Source organism: Piliocolobus tephrosceles, unplaced genomic scaffold, assembly GCF_002776525.5.
Source record: "Piliocolobus tephrosceles isolate RC106 unplaced genomic scaffold, ASM277652v3 unscaffolded_20, whole genome shotgun sequence".
In the NCBI taxonomy this organism is placed as follows: Eukaryota; Metazoa; Chordata; class Mammalia; order Primates; family Cercopithecidae; genus Piliocolobus; species Piliocolobus tephrosceles.
In genome coordinates this window covers 3,542,802-3,557,379 of record NW_022302087.1, presented here as the reverse complement: position 1 = coordinate 3,557,379, position 14,578 = coordinate 3,542,802, and the positions used below count along the sequence as shown (strand labels likewise).

Here is a 14,578-nt window from a genome sequence, read left to right as displayed (position 1 = left end):
ATACCATGTTTGTTTTTCTTTTTTTTTTTTGAGACGGAGTGTGGTTCTGTCGCTCAGGCTGGAGTACAGTGGCATGATCTCGGCTCACTGCAAGCTCCACCTCCCCGGTTCACACCATTCTCTTGCCTAAGCCTCCCTAGTAACTAGGACTACAGGTGTCTGCCACCATGACCGACTAATTTTTTGTATTTTTAGTAGAGACGGGGTTTCACCGTGTTAGCCAGGATGGTCTCGATCTCCTGACTTCATGATCCACCCGCCTTGGCCTCCCAAAGTGCTGGGATTACGGGCATGAACCACAGTGCCCAGCCTTTTTTTGTTTTGTTTTGTTTTTTTTGAGATGGAGTCTTTCTCTCTGGACAGGCTGGAGTACAGTGGCTCAATCTCGGCTCACTGCAACCTTCGCCTCCTGGGTTCAGGCGATTCTCTTGCCTCAGCCTCCCAAGTAGCTGGGACTGGAGGCACACAGCACCACGCCCAGGTAATTTTTGTATTTTTAGTAGAGATGGGGTTTCACCCTTTTGGCCTGGATGGTCTTGATCTCTTGACATCATGATCCACCTGCCTCGGCCTCCCAAAGTGCTAGGATTATAGATGTGAGCCACCGCGCCCTGCCCATGTGTTATTTTTTAAACAGTGAACTTAAAAACCTCTAAAATTTTGTATATATATGAATACTTTAGCAACCAGTATTCATAAGAAGTAACAGTTATAGCTTAACTGTGAATGACAAAGGCTGTTACTAGAATTATTATTATTGTACTTCATATGTAGAAAGCTCCCCCCCCCAAAAAAAAGGATGTCAAGTGACTATCCAGTTAGGCTCAAGTTAACCTAAATATACATGTTACTTATATATATAAATAGAATATAGTTCTTCCTTATTCTCTGTGAAGGATTGGTTCTAGGACCCCTGTGGATAGCAAAATCTGAAGGTCCTCTGGCCCCTGATATTAAATGGTGTAGCATTTTCATATAACCTACTCATGTCCTCCCATGTTCTTGAAATCATTCTAGATTACTTCTATTACTTAATACATTGTAAATGCCATGTAAATCATTGTTATGCTGTATTTTTTATTGTCACCTTTTATTTATTTTTAATTTTTTCAGGCTACGGCTGGTTAAATCTGTGGATCTGAAAGCCCCATATCTGGCAGACTGACTGTATACTAGGTAGGTTGGTCTGGGAGGGGTAGGAGGAAAGTGCAAAGGCCCTGCAGGGAGAATACCAGAATACCTTGGAGAAACTAGAAAAATCTTATTACGGCTGGAGTTTAGAAATGAGCGTGAAGAGTGGCATGATGTGGGTGGAAACCGGACTATGTGGGATTTTGTGTGCTTTGATATAAGGATTACTATAAGCACAGTAGTAGCAGTGAAAAGTTTTAAGCTAAGGAGTGAGGTGTTTGGATTTGCATTTTGTAAAGATCAGTCTCTTTGCTATAGCGGGAATGCTTTCGAGGAGGGGACAAGTAGAGCTACAGAAATCAGCTAGGAGACTGGTATATTGGTGTTTCAACGAGCTAGCTGTGTTGAGGATGGGAAGAAGTGGACTCATTGATCATGTATTTAAGAATTTGAGTTAATGGTGTTTTATAATCTAGTATATATGAGAGTAAGAACGAGTAAACCAGACAACAGCTTGAGCATCTGGGTGCATTGGATGGTATACTGACGTCTTAAGTCCGTTCAGGCCGTTAGAACAAAATGCCATACACTGGGTAACTTATAAACAACAGAAATTAATTTCTCATACTTCTAGAGGCTCAGAAGTCCAGGATCCAGGCATATAAGGTGTCTGGTGAGGGCTCATTTCCTGGTTCATAGATGGAATTTTTTTGATGAGTCCTTATATTGTAGAAAGAGCAAGGCCGCTCTCTGGGACCTCTTTTTTAAGGGCCCTAATCCCATTCATGAGTACTCTACCATCATGATCTAATCACCACCTCAAAGGTTCAACTCCAAAATCCATAACCTTGGGGGCTAGGTTTTCAACCTGGCAATTTTGAAGGAACACATTCAGACCATAGCAAGTGACAACTACTGAAACGGAAAGATCCAAGGGAAGCAGATTTGGGAGCTGTAAGGGAAAATACTATGTTTCAGTGGTTGAGCTTGAAATGCCTCTGAGATACCTAGATTGAGATATTCATTTAAAAGTAAAATATGCATGGACTTCAGAAGAGTGGTATGGGCTTAAAATACAAATTTGGCAATCATTGGCATATCTTAATTGAAGCCTTCAGAATGAATAAGACCAGATTAGGAGGAATGTAGAGCTAGTAAAAGCTCTACTTGGTAACCCTGGCCTGAGGCCCTTCAGAGGAGACAGTCCCCACCCGTGGAATGAGAACAGTAGGAGAAGCACACGCTACTCACCTGCTTTTGTTTTTTGTTGTTGTTGTTTAAAAAAATTTTTTAACTAAACTTTTTATTTTGAGATAGGGATTCACATGTCATTATCAGAAATACAGGTTGAGCATCCCAGATCTGAAAATTTGAAGTCCAAAATGCTCTGAGATTCAAAAGTTTTTTAGTGCCAACATGATTCTCAAAAGAAATGCTCACTGGAGCATTTCAGATTCTGGATTTTTGGATTCGGTATGCTCAAATTGTATAATGTAAATATTCTAAAATGAAAATATTCAAAATCTGAAACACTTCTGATCTAAAGCATTTTGGACATTTTGGAAAAGGGTTACTCAGTCTGCAATACAGAGAGATCCTTTCTTTTTGTGCCTGTGTAAGTCCACTCGCTGTAGCACAGTTTGTGTGAAAAGGCTATCCTTCCTTCATTGAATTCTCTTGCACCTGGGTTAAAAAGAAGACAGGCATATTTGGTGAGTTTCTTTCTGGGTTCTCTATGCTGTTCTATTAATCTGTGTGTCTGATCGTCCACCAATACTACACATTCTTGATTACCATAGCTATTTAAATATTGAAATCAGTAGACTGACTCCTCACACTTCATTCATTTTTTTTTCAAATTGTTTTAGCTAGTCTAGTTCCTTTGCATTTCCATGTAGAATTTAGAATCTCGTCTATGTTTCTGTGTCTACAAGATTATAGGATGTGTCAAATCTTTATAATCAATTTGGAGAGAATTGGTGTCTTCACTATGTTTAGTTTTCTAATTCATGAACACTGTATGTCTCTTCAGTTATTTCGATCTTCCTTGATTTTTTTTTCATCAGCATTTTACAGTTTTCAGCATGTATGTCCTGGACATGTTTTGTTGGATTCACATTTAACTATTTTTTATTTTAGCTACTGTAATCTTCATTTTAGTGTCTACATAATAAAATATTTTAATTTTGATGTCCACATGTTCATTGCTCATATATTAAAGTACAATTGATTAAATACAATATTTAACTGTTATCTTTTGACTTTGCTGAAGTCACTCATTTTAGAAGAAGTTTTTGTAGATTCCTTGGGATTTTCTGTATAGATTATTGTCATCTGTGAATAGGGACAGTTTTGTTTCTTCTTTCAGGTCTGTATGCCTTTTTTTTTCCTTGACTTATTGCACTGGCTTGCACTTCCAGCACTATGTGAATAAGAGTAATGAGACTGGCCCTTCTTGTTCCTGATTTTAGGAAAAATATATTCAGTATTTTTCTCTTATAATGTTAGCTGTAGATTATTTTTAGATGCTCTTTTTCCAAGTTAAAGTTTCCTTTGATTCCTAACTTCATTTAAGTTTTCTTTTTATCATGAATTGGTGTTAAATTATATCTAATATTTCTATACATCAATATGATTATATGATTTTTCTTCTTTATCCTGTTAATATGGTAGAGTACATTCCTTGATTTTTGAATATGGACTCATTCTTGTATTCCTGAAATAAATCCCTGTTTATGTTGTACAATTTCTTTTAGATATTTCTGAATTCCTTTTGCATATGTTTTGTTAGGGATTTTTGTATCTGCGTTCATGAGGAATATTAGTGTGTGTCTTCTTTTTTGGCACCATCTTTGTCTGGTTTTGGTTTGAAAGTAATACCAAAATTGTTTTTCTGTTTTCAATTTTACTGATTTCTGCTATTTATTCTTGTCTTAATTTCTGCTTATGTTAGGTTTATTTTGACTTTTTTTCAGGTACCTGAGGTGGGAATTTAAATTATTGATATGCATGATGTCCTGTTTCAAAAAAAGTATTTAGTGCTACAGGTTCCCGTTTGAGCATTACGTTTCCTGTTCTACTAATGTTGATATGCTGTATTTTCATGTTCGTTTGTTTCAGTGTTATTTTCTCCCCCTTAAAACTTTTGACCCATGGATTATCTGTAAGTATGTTGTTTAGTTTCCACGTGTTGGGGTATTTTCCTGTTTTCTTTCTGTTACTATTAATAGTTTCTAATTCTATGCCCTTGCGATCAGGGGAGCCACTCTATATGACTTCAGTTCTTTTAAAATTTGTTGAAGAATATGTTTTATAGCACAACATGTAATCTGTCTTGGTTTGTGTTTCCTGGGCACCTGAAAAAGAATGTGTATTCTGCTGCTGAGTCAGATGTCGTATAAATGTTAGTTAGATCTTATAAGCTGATGATGTTGAGTTCTTATATAACCTTTCTGATTTTCTAATTGTTCTATCAGTTGCTGAGAGAAAGGTGTCAGTGTTTCTTACTGTAATTGTGGATTTTTCTGTTTCTCCTTTCAGTTCTGTTAGTTTTTGCTTTATATATTTTGTAGTTCCATCTATGCATACACATTTAGGATTGGTATATTTTCTTGATGATACGCCACTTTTATCATGATATAGTGTTTCTGTCTGTCTGTGATCGTTGTTTTTTGCTCTGAAGTCTACTTTTTCAGATTAATATAGCACTCCTACTTTATTTTGATTGATATTTGTATGATATACCATTTTTCTTCTTTTACTTTCAACCTACCTGTGTCATTATATTTGAAGTGAGTTTCTTGTAGATAGCATATAGTTAGATGATGTTTTTTAACCACTGCCAATCTGACTTTTAATTAGTGCATAACCCCATAACCCTTTATGTCTCTTTACTTCCTCCATTTGTAATATAATCATCTTAAAAGCTTTCTTTAACACATTTAGATCCACAACAGACAGTGTTCTAATTTGTTCAATCATCAAACATAACTGTAAAAATCAAGAGAAAGAAAACCTATTGTGTTTACCTATGTTTTTGTTTACCTTTTTTTTTTTGTCCTTTCTGATGAATATCAGGTTCTTTCGTTTTTTCTTTTCTGTTTGTTGAATGTTTTTACCTGCTCTTTTAGGGTGATCTTTTGGCGAAAAATCTCCATGTTTTTCTTCATTGGAGAGTGTCTTTATTACCTTTCCGTTGCTGAAGGGTATTTTCACTGGGTATAGGATCCTGGATCGACAGCCCTTTTCTTTCAGCACTGCAGAATGTGTCATTCCTTCTGACCTCTGTGGTTTCTAATAACGAATACGTCATTTGAATGTTATTCCCATATAAGTAAGGTGTCTTTTTTCTCTTATTGTTTTCAGGATTTGAGAAGGAGGGGAGATGATTAATTTCCATAAGTTTGACTATGTCGTGTCTTATTATATATGTTTCTTTGCCACAATTAGGAAGTTTTCAGCCATTATTTGAGTACTTTTTCAGCCCTGCTCTCTTTCTTTTCTCCTTTCTGGATTACAGTAACATGGATTTTAGCTCTTTTGTTACTGTTTCATAAGTCCCTGAGGCTCTGTTTATTTTTTTTCAATATATTTTCTTTCTTTGGCTCAGACTGGGTAATTTATTTTGTTTTATTTTCTCCTTTACTGATCTTTTTCCCTCTGTCCCTCCATTCTACTGTTGAGCCCATTCATTAAATTTTTTGTTTTGGTTATTGAGGCTTTTAGTTCCAAAATTTCCATTTGGTTCTACTAATACATCTTCTGTTTCTTTGGTGAGACATTTTATGTTTTCATTTGTTTCAGGCACAGTTACTTATTAAAGCATTTTTATGATGGCTGCTATAAAATCTTTGTCAGATAATCTAACAACACTTTCATCTTTGTTTTGTTGTCTGTTGATTGTATTTCTTCATTCAAGTTGATGTTCTTGGCTTTGGTATGAGAAGTGACTTTCCATTGAAACCTAGATATTCTGAGTATTATGTTGTGTGACTGTGGATTTTACTTAAACCTCTTGTTTTAGTGGTGCCTTCTGACACTGCTTTAGCAGCAAGAAGAGGATGGCACTGTCTTATTATTGCAAGATGAGAAGTCTGAGTTCCACCTGTCCTCCATTGATACCTGAGGGGAAAAAGGAGTTTTTCATTCCTGTTGGGCAGGGGCACAGTCTACCTTTCACCAGTAGGCTTCTGCTGATACCACCCTCACTGGAAGGGATAGGTATGACTCATTACTGTTTTATACATGGTCTTTACTGATACTATGGATGGAGAGGTGGGACAGGGGGAGGTGGCCTCATTACTACTGGGCAGTGGTCAAAATCCTGCTACTTCACTAGGCCCGTTCTGATTCCACGCAAACAGGGAGAGTGAGAGACATAGCATAGGGAGTTGAAAATTCTGTGTCGCCATATGATTAATTTCTGTGGAGTGTGTGTGTGTGGTGTGTGTGTGTGTGTGTGTTAGGGAAAGAAAATCGGAGGTCACTACTTTTGCTTCTCTACTACCCCCTCAGTATTAGGGTTGTGGCTCATCTTTATAACCTGGCCAGGGTAGATGTCTAGGTTTAGTCCTCAACCATAGCCGGCATTGGTTGGTGAGGGGCCACAGTTTTTTTTTTTCTGTGATGATTGGCTTGTGTAGAGCAGTTATAAAAGTTTTCTGTCTTGCTATGCTGCTCCTTTCCTGCTCCTTTGGCTAGAGAGAACTGGCTTTTGAGGGGAGCTGGATTTTTTGTCTGTGCCCTGTTGGCATTTCTGGATTGTCAGCTTCTCCAGTTCGAAGTTGCAGATAATATGAAGTGAAAGGAAAATCCAGGAAACTTACCACTGTGTTGTTTCTTGGGTCCCCAAAGTCCCTAGCTGCTCTGCCCTTTTTCTACCTTTCACAGTCTTCTTAATGATTGTTTTATATATAATGTCCAGTATTTAAAATTCTACTGTGTGGATATGCACATGTTTCATTTTGCTGGAAGTGGAATTTATTCACCTGCTTTTTAATGCAGCAGAGAAAGTAAAAATGCTGCATAGATTACATTATAAAGAATATAGCTTAGAACCCTAGGTAGAATTATTAACATTGGAATGGGTCTTTCGAAGACAGATTCTCATCTCAGGTAATTTAGATATCGTTCAGCTTGAAGACCTGAGTTTCTGCCTGGTGACAGGCAGTGACACAATGTTCTTTGATTTTCTTTCCATGTGCTATTTTGGTCTTGGTTTTGTATATACAGTTAAAGCAGGAAGCATATTGGGTAGGATTATACCTTTGTAAGTCATTTTCAGCATTGATGCAGTTCGGTTGATCTTACTGGCCTTCAGTGCAATGGGCCAAATTTATTTCAATCAATGAACTGCTACAGCCCATCCCCTTTAACTACTCTTATTCATGGATACACCAGTAATTTGTTTTTCTAGGTTTGCTGTTTTAAAACTTGGGACCTAAAAAAACTTGAATTGTTTGATTACCAGCAGTAATATTGACTTTTTGTGTGTATCATTCTATGAAGCTTAAAACATGTATAGATTTCATGTACAGTTCTTTGTTAAAATTTAGAAAAGTTTCGTCACCTGAAAAAATTCTCTTACCTTATTCATTTGTAGTCATACTTTCCTCCCAACCCTAACCCCTGGCAACCCCTGTTCTCCTCTTCATTACTGTAGTTTTGTCTTTTGGGGGCATGCCATGTAAATGGGGTCATGTGGTATATAACCTTTTGAGATTGGCTGATTTCACTTAACATAATGCTTGAGATTCATCCACATTGTTGCTTTATATCAACAATTTGTTTCCTTTTTGTGCTTGTCAGTAGCTCATTATATGTAACTATATATAGGCAGTTTATTTACCCCTTGGGTTGTTTCTACTTTATAGTAATTGTGAATAAATACAGTGTGAACATTCATGTACCAATTTTTATGTTAGCCTAACTTTTGATTTCTCCAGGGTTAATACCTAGGAGTGGAATTGCATGGTTTTCCTTTTCATGCTTGTTTATGCAAGAAATATCCAGATTTTTTCAGAGCAGCTATATCATTTTGTACCCCACCTGTAAGCCCTTTAGTTTTCTATCCTTTTCAAGAGATTTACCTTTTCTTGTTAGAGAATTTTTGCAAAGCGTCTTTAATATCTTTATCAGGCTGTTTCACCATCTGTGTCATTTTAGAGTTGATACCTATTGCCTGAGTGTTTTATTCTGTGCAAATTGAGATTTTTAAATTTATTCATGTGTTGACTGATTTTGAATTTTATTCTGGACATTTTGATTGTTATGATACTCTGGGTCTTTTTTACACATCCTATAGAAAACATTGAGATTTTCGTTTTAGTAGGCAGTCGACTCATTTAATTTCAGGATTCAAGTTTGATCCAGCCATCTGTGACTTGTGGTTCCTATGTCAGTTCAGTTTTCGAAGTCTTTTCAGTGTTAATTTGAATTTGTCCCACTTATTTGCCACCCAGTGGCCAGTTTGGGAATTTGGCAGTCCTTTATTCAGTAGTTCAGTACTCACTGCCTGTCTGTGCTGTTTAGGATCAGATCCATGCTTGTGTAGCTTGGGATGAGATGAAGAGTTCATAAATAACTTGAAGGACTCACTCCCCTGAACTACTCCCTCTCTGCCATCGATGCAGTGCTTTGTTTTTGGTTCTCTGGCTAGGAAGCTGGGGTCTTTAATTACTGTGATCTGCTGTGCAGTTTCCATGATTGTGCCCCTACCTGGGGACAAGCAGTGGGATGATAAAGAGGATAAAAACAGGGGTTAGCCTTACCCTCCTGGGACCAGTATTCCGTCAGCCAGGGATGAAGGTTTCTCACTTTCAGAATTTTTGCTCCGTTTCTGTGGGCCCCGGTTTTTTGTGCCTTCTTCCTACCTCCACAGAAATATTTGAGGCCCAGCATGTGAGAGAACAGAGAAAATGGAACTTCAAATTTTGTTGTTCTTCCTCTATTCCCATCTACTTTTAGCTGCCACATGCATCTTGTCCAGGTTTTATAGCTGCTTTTTGTGGGACAGACGAAGTGAGTGTGCTTACTCCTTGCTCAGAACCTGGGATCCAGTGGGATTGCTTTAGTATGGAAATCGTTAACAGGAAGGGCAGGAGTAGATCCAGGTTAATTTGGAGACCCTCTTTAAGAAAAGGAATAGAAAGTTATGAATATGAAATTAAGTACACTTAGAAGGGGTTATGAAAGTGAAGGCCCCTGAAACGTAAAAGTTTCATTGGTTTTAATATAAACCTGCCTTTGGAAAAAAGATAAAACATAAAGAAATACTGATTATGGGTTGGATACTGTACAGGGTGATTTTAAATTCATGTTTTCACTTAGTATTCATAAATATAAAAATGTAACCTATTTTACTCTCTATTTTACAGACGAGGAAAGCAGATGTAGAGTAGTAATACTGTGTAGATACAAGTGTTAAAATTGGCCTTTAAAGCTCAAATGTAGCAAAATTCCAAAGCACCTTATCTTCTGAATACCCATTGCACTTTATGAAAGAGATTACAGATGATGAGCATCAATCTAGGCTCATGGTTGAGTCTGCTCAGAAGCCAGGCTGCCAGGGTTCAATCATGTCTCTGCTATCAGTGTAACTTTGGAAAAGCTTCTCAACCCTTCCTTCCCTCTGTACCTCTGTAAAATGGGGATAATAGAGCCTACCTAAGGGGTTGTTAATGAGGACTAAGAGGTTAATGTAAAGCATTTAGAATACTTCTGGCATATAGTAAGTGCTTTTTATCCATTACACAAAACAAGGCATTTAGATAAATTATATCACACTGTCTTTGCTGTAGGCTCATTAGCCTTGTTTTTTGTGTGTGTGTTTAAAAATTTTTATTTTTTTAGAATCCTGTTGCTTTGGATTCTATAGGCTAATAAACATCATATTTACAAGCTTAAAAGCAAAAAATATCCAGTATTTGAAAAGTTTTTAAAAAATTCAGCAGGGCATAATAAAAATAATTTTTATCACTAAAAATGTGTAACATATTAATAGAATTATTATAAAATACAGGACTAATTTCTTTTAGTTAAAAATAGTTGGTCGGGCACAGTGGCTTAGGCCTGTAATCCCAGCACTTTGGGAGGCTGAGGCAGGTGGATCACCTGGGGTCAGGAATTTGAGACTAGCCTGGTCAACATGGTGAAACACCATCTCTACTAAAACTACAAAAATTAGCTGGGCACAATGGGTGCCTGTAATCCCAACTACTTGGGAGGCTGAGACACAAGAGTCGCTTGAACCCGGGAGGTGGACGTTGCAGTGAGCCGAGATCGTGCCATTGCACTCCAGCCTGAGCAACAGAGCAAGACTCCGTATCAAAAAAAGAAAAAATAAAAAGTAGTTTACATAGGAGAATAGCATTCATAGTTTGCTCCTGAATTTAGGCAAATGGTAATTAGGCTGGTTATAAAATTCTTGGGCCATGACTGATAATTCTATTATTTTATTTTCTTCTAGCATTGATTGTTGGAGAAGGTACTGCTAAAGCTAGCTGATTTTAAATAATTTCAAAGAGAATTGCTGGACAACTTTGGAATTTCTTCTTTCTGCCTCATTTGCTTCTTGTTCTCTTTCTGAGACTTAAGAGTTAGACCTTACTGTATCTCCTGTATCTCTTACCCTCTATTCTGTAATTTCTATACTTTTATCTCTACACGATTCATTTTGATTGTTTTATTCCAATTTGCTTCTAGTTCACTAATTTTCTCATCAGTTGTGTATAATCTAATTTTATTATTATTTTTTGAGACAGAGTCTCGCTGTGTCTCCCAGCCTGGAGTGCAGTGGCATAGTCTTAGCTCACTGCAACCTCCACCACACACACAGTAGTGATTCTCTTGCCTCAGCTGAGTAGCTGGCATTACAGGCATGCACCATCACACCCAGCTAATTTTTGTATTTTTATTAATAGTAGAGACAGAGTTTTGCCATGTTGGCCAGACTAGTCTCGAACTCCTGACCTCAAGTGATCCACCTGCGTTGGCCTCCCAAAGTGCTGTGATTACAGATGGGAGCCACCGTGCCTGGCCTGTATAATCTAATTTTCGATTCATCCATTGAGTTTTTAACATCAGTTATTTTTTTTTGCATGTCCAGAAACTCTGGTTTTGTTTTGTAGTTTCTTTCTCTTTGTTAAAATTCTTTAATTTGTTTTGGCCTTTTGGCCATAAATGCTTAGAGTCTGTATATAAAAACTTCACCACATAGGTGCCTTCATCTAGGTCCCCTGTAGCTCTAGAATTGTTGTCTTTTATTTCTCTTTGTTTTTATTTTATATGTAATTTTAACTTTTATTTTAGATTCAAGGGGTATGTGTGCAGGTTTGTTACATGTGAAATTTTTTAAATGGACAAATAATCGTATCTTTTCATGGGGCACATAGTGATGTTTTCATACATATCATGTATATACCTTACTTCTTGAGTTACAAAGACAGGTTATGAAAAAAGGGGATTTTCACTTACTTACAAATAAGTTCTGGACATATGACATGCTTGGCACACAAGCTGAGACATGATCATTGGTAAAATAGGCTCCAAATTATACAATCAATAATATACTTTCTGTCAACAATTTTAAAGTTTTTTAAAAAGTTTAGGAACATTAATCTATTTAACAAGCAAAGCTAGAAGAAACATGTTCTGGCCGGGCGCGGTGGCTCAAGCCTGTAATCCCAGCACTTTGGGAGGCCGAGACAGGTGGATCACGAGGTCAGGAGATCGAGAACATCCTGGCTAACACGGTGAAACCCCGTCTCTACTAAAAAAAACACACAAAAAACTAGCCGGGCGTGGTGGCGGGCGCCTGTAGTCCCAGCTACTCAGGAGGCTGAGGCAGGAGAATGGTGTGAACTCGGGAGGCGGAGCTTGCAGTGAGCTGAGATCCGGCCACTGCACTCCAGCCCAGGCGACAGAGTGAGACTCTGTCTCAGAAAAAAAAAAAAAAAAAAAAGAAACATGTTCTATATGGGCAATTGGAAAATCTGGGATATTATAGGTTAAATGTTTTGGTGAAATGACCAAATAATTAGTGACAAAAAAAGAAAGAATAGTTCAACAAAAAGATATTCCTCTTCCTAGCATATCTGATAACCTTCCTGGGCTTTTCTGTAAAATAAAAACAGTTGTAGTATCAACCTGTATTAGTTATCTATTGAAGTGTAACAAATTATGTGAAACTTAAAACAGTGAGCATTCATTATCTCACAGTTTCTGTGGGTCAGGAATTTAGGAGTCACTTAGCTGTGTGATTCTGGCTCAGGGTATCTCATGAAGTACAGTCAAGATGGTGGCTTAGGCTCTATTCATGGGAAGCCTTGACCAGGACTGGGAAGATCACTTCAAGGTGGTTCACTCACCTGCCTGGCAAGGTTGTGCCTGGCTTGCAGGAGGGCTTATGAGGTTCCTCACCATGAGGACCTTTCCATAGGACTTTCGTTTGTTTCTTTGTTTGAGATGAAGTCTTACCCTGTTGCCCAGGCTATAGTGCAATAGTATGTTCTCGGCTCACTGCAACCTCCACCTCCTGGGTTCAAGTGATTCTCCTGCCTCAACCTCCCCAGTAACTGGGATTACAGGCACCCGCCACCACGGCTGGCTTATTTTTGTATTTTTTGTAGAGATGAGGTTTCATCATGTTTGCCAGGCCGGTCTCCAACTCCTGACCTCAAGTGATCTGCCCGTCTTGGCCTCTCAGTGCTGGGATTAAAGGTGTGAGCCACCGCACCTGGCCTTCCATAGGACTTCTAAATGTTCTCATGACATTGCAGCTTGTATTTCCCAGAGCAAGTAGTAGAAGAGAGATGGAGATAGAAGCCGCAATGTCTTGAATGATCTAGCCTCAGAATTCTCAATATCATTTCTTCAGTATTTTACTGCTTACGTGGGTCAGCCCTATTCTTTGTGGAAGGAAGTACTACCAGGAAGTGAAAATCACTGGTTGGGTTTACTAGCTACCACCTTATCTTACCAGATTACTGTAGCAATTAAATGAGATTATTCCAGTGAAGGCTTCTAGAACCTAGTAGGTGCTCATTGAAACACTCGTTTGATTTAGTGTGTTTCCTATTGATGGTACTGGGCAGAAGAAATCAATTTCTGACTGTTTCCCAAATGCAGAGGCTTATGTGTCTCTATGAAGAAGAGATGAACACTGATCTCTGGCCAAAGAGATTAAATCTTGAGATCGTTATTGTAATTGTTAGTTTGTTTAGAAGCTTGATTGGTTGTTATTTAGGTATCAAGTGGTAATAGCAATTAAGTTTTGAGGCAGGAATATTGATAAATGCTGGAAGCCACAATTTTGACCCACAGTGAACTCTTTAATTTGATTACCACCTAGCACATAATCATTGAAGAAGAATAATGCATTTCAAGTGTTATACATGCATTTTTTTATAATTGAATATCTTTTACTTTCTCTAAGTTTAACTAGGTTCAGTTTTTTTTTTTTTCTTTTCTAAATTGACCATATCTCACTATTGATAATGATATAGGTATGGTTTCTTTATAGAGGGCACTAATTATTTAAAAATAATATGTAACAAGAATGTAAAATAGTTATTTTTATATGTTATAAGAAAGAAAGCATGAAGTGTCTTTTTTTTTTTCCTGAGACGGAGTCTTGCTCTGTCACCCAGGCTGGAGTGCAGCGGCACCATCTCAGCTCACTGCAAGCTCCGCCTCCCAGGTTCATGCCGTTCTGACTCAGCCTCCTGAGTAGCTGGGACTACAGGCGCCCACCACCACACCTGGCTAATTTTTTGTATTTTTAGTAGAGACGGGGTTTCACCATATTAACCAGGATGCTCTCGGTCTCCTAACCTGGTGATCCACCCGCCTCGGCCTTCCAAAGTGCTGGGATTACAGGTGTGAGCCACTGTGCACACCAAAAGCATGAACTTTCTTATTTAATGTTTTTCTCTGAATGAATTTTTCTTCAGTATCTGAAAAAGTTGCTTCCTTTTTCTTAGAATGCCTATTTTGATACTGATTATGTTTTCAATGAGTTTTTTTCTTAGTATCGCAATGAATAATAAGGGAACTATAACACTGGAAAATGTCCATCATTTTATAAAATCTAGAGTCTGATTACATCTGGTTATTTATGAATGAAATTAACTGAAGCAATTGTCTTCTTTAAACATAGGATTAAAACGAGTTCATAAGGAGGTGGTACCCATGGCAATCAGTAGAATATCTTGATTTATCATGGTATTTATATTTGGCCACTGGAGGGCTCCATATTTTAAAAAATTATACCAAAGATATAAATGCTTACTGTACCAATTTAAAGATAGAAATTCTATACAATTTTAAAGTATAGAAAGATATAAAGGATTCCATATTTTGTAGTAAAATTGCTAATAAGTAAAGATATTGAATTAAAAAGCTGCTGTTTATAAACGAAAATTGTGTGCATGTGCAAGTAAAGTGTATT

General features: G+C 37.5%; 1 protein-coding gene across 11 annotated transcripts in view; it reads left to right on the top strand.

Moving 5' to 3' along the window:
* LOC113225265 (HMG box transcription factor BBX) overlaps positions 1 to 14,578 on the top strand; it is a 271,898-nt gene that overhangs the window by 86,451 nt on the left and 170,869 nt on the right. For 5 of the 11 annotated variants that reach the window (XM_026456849.2, XM_026456854.2, XM_026456852.2 and 2 more), the window contains one exon: positions 1,114 to 1,176. The exons of the other annotated variants lie outside the window; for them this stretch is intronic. The gene's annotated coding sequence lies outside the window, so the exon portion shown is untranslated. The remainder of the gene's footprint in view (positions 1 to 1,113; positions 1,177 to 14,578) is intronic. 11 annotated transcript variants of the gene reach the window in all.